Raw genomic sequence first — 4,350 nt, 5'->3', positions numbered from 1 at the left:
CAGCAGGGACACGGAGGGGCGGGCCAGAGGGTCCGGTCCCGCCCACGCGGTCCGGAGGTTCCGCCCACAACGCCCGAGGCGCTCCGCCCAGAGCCCGGAGGTGTGCGGCCGGGCGCTGTACGCCTGCGCTCGCCTGCTCTGTTGTGGGAGCTGGAGCGGAGGTAGGAGCTGAGGCTTCAGGGGCCCCGACGACACTTGTTGGCTGCGTGACCTCGGTCACACCAGGGCCATTTTGCTGACAAGACAACAGAGGTTCAGAGCCTGGTTTTCTGACGCTTCTTACCGTCTTAGGAGCGGAATGTTTTAACTTCTCCCAAAGCTCAAAGCCTCAATGCTTCAAGCAGCTGGACAACTCAGATTTTGTAGGAGGTCACATCTGAGGCTTTAGTAGGAGTTATCCTTGCCCAGGGGAGCGAAGACGCAGGGAGGATGTTACAGATAGAAGGATGCCATGTGCAAAGCCGCAGAGGTCATGGCAGGGCCCGGATGTGCAAGCCCCTCTCTAAGAACTAACGCTAGGAGCTTATGATGCCCGGCAACGGACAAGACTTGAGGGAGAGAAAATCCGGATCAAAAAAGAGCTAGATGTTTTTCTAGAGAGTTTGACTATTCTGTATTCTGAAGGTAATGGAAGGCCATGGAAGCATTTTGAGCAGGGTGAGACGTGAACTAGTGTGGGTTTTAGAATCCCTCCGGCTGCTACCAGGTGGAAGTGGATTGAACGAGGTTGAAGGCAGCAAATGAGGAGGTTGCTGTGGTTCTTGTCTGGTTCCAGGCAGCCTTAGTGAGCAGAGGCAGGGCTGAATCGCAGCCCTCTTAGCCAGGCACTTTGTGCAGTGAACAAGCATCTTTGCATGGGACCCAGGGTAGGGAGGCAGGAGTGATGGAAAGAACTGGAAATACAAGATGTTTAGGAGGTGGGATCTTTTTTTTCTTTTCTTTTTTTTTTTTTTTTTTTTGAGACAGAGTCACTCTGTCACCCAGGCTGGAGTGCAGTGGCGCGACCTCAGCTCACTGCAACCTCCACCTCCCAAGTTCAAGTGATTCTTGTGCCTTAGCCTCCCTAGTAGCTGGGATTACAGATGCAAGCCATCATGCCCGGTTAATTTTTGTATTTTTAGTAGAGATGGGATTTCACCATTGTTAGCTAGGCTGGTCTCCAACTCCTGACAAGTGGATCCGACTGCCTTGGTCTCCCAAAGTGCTAGGATTACAGGCATGAGCCACCTTGCCCGGCCAGGAGGTGGGGTCTATTGGTGTTGGCGATTGAGGACAGCACAAGAGGCATGCAGGATGACACCAGGATCCTGGCTTAGCTAGGTGGATGATAGCTGAGATAGGAGCGCACAGGAAGACCAGCAATTTAAGGGGGAAGAAGATGAGTTTGTTTCTGGCCGTGCTGAATTTGGGCCGAGGGGACATATCCAGGAAGCTGTTGGATATCCATGTGTGGGACTCGAGGGGGAGTTTGGCCTGCAGCTGTAGATTGCCTTGGGAGTGTTTGTATAATCCAGAGTGAGCGCAGGGAGATGAGGTCTAAGCCTGGGACCTGAGAAACCCCAACAGTTAAGAGACACCAACAAAGGATGTGAAGGATGCACCTTGGATGCTGGGAGCTGCTGACAGGAAAGCTGAAGAGACTCTGCATGGGCTTGTGTTATCTATTGCTGCATAAAAAATTATCCTGGGATGGCCAGGCATGGTGGCTCACACCTCTAATCCCAGCACTTTGGGAGGCTGAGGCGGGCGGATCACCTGAGGTCAGGGGTTCAAGACCAGCCTGACCAACATGGATAAACCTTGTCTCTACTAAAAATCCAAAATTAGCCAGGTGTGGTGGTGCGTGCCTGTAATCCCAGCTACTCAGGAGGCTGAGGCAGGAGAATCACTTGAACACTGGAGGCGGAGGTTGCGATGAGCTGAGATTGTGCCATTGCACTCCAGCCTGGGCAACAAGAGCGAAACTCCGTCTCAAAAAAAAAAAAAAAAAAAAATTATCCTGGGATTTAGCACCTTGAAGCAATTAGCACCCATTATCTCGGTGGCTGTGGGTCAGGGATCTGGGCATGATGCGGCTGGGTGCCTCTTCTTCAAGGTCTTTCAAGGCTGCAGGCAAGGTATTGGCCAGGGCTGCTGTCTCATCTGAAGGCTCATCTTGAGGAGGATCCCCTTCCAAGCTTCTTCGCATGATAGGATTCAGGTCTTCACAGGCTATTGGACTGAAGACTTAGTTTCCCACTGGCTCTTGGGTGGGGGCCTCTCTACAGGGCGGCTTACAACCTGGCAGCTGGTTTCTTTCAGAGCAAGCGAACAAGAGAGAGAGGCCACACAAGACAGATGCCATGTCTTGGAAGTGATATTCCATTACTTTTGCCATATTCTCTTAGCTAGAAGTGAGTCCTGAGGTCCGGCCTACACTGAAGGAGAGGAGATCCTAGCAGGGCTGGGGATTATCAGGAGCCCTCCCAAACGCCACTGAAGAGAGCAGTCAAGATGGTAGATGGGGTCAGCTGGCTGCCCAGAGGTCATCTGGTAAGGACTAGGAGCTGTTGGTGGCCCTGGCGATAGCAGATCTGGGCTGGCTGGTGTGACTGGAGTCAGGCACCACATTGAAGTGTGTTGACAGGTAGGATGCAGAGAAGTGAGAAGGGTGAATGTGAGGTACTAGTTGGAGGCTGGAGCGCTTTTATGTCACCCAGAGATGTATGGGTAAGAGAGGCATTCCCAGGTGTGGAATGGACTGTGAGAGCTTGGACAGGCACTGGAGTGGGATATGGCTTTTTCTCAGATGAGAGGTTCTTGGGCATGTTTAAACACTGGTCAGCGGGTAGGGTAGGAGAGATGGAAAGGTGGGTGGGGTGAGTAGGCTGCCTCTATTATGGCCCTGATGGCCCTTGCCTTCTGGTATTCACACCCTTGTGTGATCTCCTCCCAACAGCATAGGACAGATGTGGTTGGATGTTACTTTGGAGATTCGGTTACAAAAAGACTGCAGCCTTGCTCACTCTGAGAGAAGGCAGCATCCATGTCTTGAGGACACTCAGGCAGTCTGGGACAGGCTTGGTGAGTGAGGAGCTGGGACCCCGGCCAACAGTCATGCTGGACTTGCTCCAGGACACATCACCTTGGGGTTTGCTCTTCCCACATCAGTAAGCATCCAGCACTGGGGCAGCTGCTTCAGGACATCACCGAGGATAAGTCTCCTCCCCACTCTGCTTCCACCATCTGTAGCCTGTGGCTTTCATCCTCAAGGGCTCCATGCGACCGCTGCACATCCAGGTACTGCATCTGACCCATGTATTGAGCCAGCTCAGCTGTGATCAAGCGCAGCCTTTTTCCTCCGTAAGAACCACCCATTGGTGTGGTTGTGAACTGAGGCAGAGGAGCTGCTGTGGCAGTGGTAGGTGATGTGGATCTACAATGGATTGCTTACAGTCTCACAGTGGATTGCTGCTGGGCCCACCCACCTGAATTTACATATTAGAGCGCCTGACAGAACCCAGTTCACGAGGGGCAGCTCTGGCCTCATGGTCACTTGATGTCCCCCAGTCATCTCTACCAGGGTCCAGTAGCCTGGCAGAGCTGCTTTGTGAATGGTGTCTAGTTCTCTACTATAGATGGCCTGGTCTTGCTCCAGAACCCTAGGGGGTCTACTTTGTGGTTTTCCCATCAGAGCTTGCCGTAAGCTTCACAGAGTATGTCTTCCCACCATGTATGCTTCTAGTATCATGGGGTCTGTGGGTCCCATAGCCTGAGGGACAGCCTTTGATGTCATGTGACCCAGAGATATGTGGGTCAGAGCAGCACTCCCAGGTGTGGAATCTGCTACCTCCAGAACCCAAAGAGGCCTCTAAGCATTGTGCTTGGCTCTTCTGTGATGGAGTGTGCGGGGGGATGTTCTGGTGTGCCCCAGACCACCAGACCCCTACAAACCTCACTGATGTGGCAAGCCCCTAATTCTTACAGGGTTTAATCTTCTGCCCGCTGGGGCACATATGTCTCATCAAGTTTTCCATGCACTTGTCACTTCTTGCTCATCTATCCTGATTAGCACATCGTCATTGACACCGTGAACCAGTGCAGTGTTCTGCAAAATGTTCAGATGGCCCAGTCCCCTTCAGACTGTGGTGACAAAGGATGGGAAAGGTACCATTGGCCTGGGGCAAGACCATATGTGTGTATTTTTGGCCCTTCCTATGAATGCAAATGGTCCCTGATAGGGATGAAAATGTATGGTGATCAGATGGAAGGCTATACCCTGAGAAGCGGAGGCCGTGCTGATCTGTCTGTGCTAGCAATGACACCTGCACGGCACCTGTGGTCAGGGCTACCACTTGGCTGAATCTGCAA

The sequence above is a fragment of the Nomascus leucogenys genome, chromosome 21 (assembly GCF_006542625.1).
Source record: "Nomascus leucogenys isolate Asia chromosome 21, Asia_NLE_v1, whole genome shotgun sequence".
Lineage (NCBI taxonomy): Eukaryota > Metazoa > Chordata > Mammalia > Primates > Hylobatidae > Nomascus > Nomascus leucogenys.
This window is presented reverse-complemented; position numbering follows the sequence as displayed.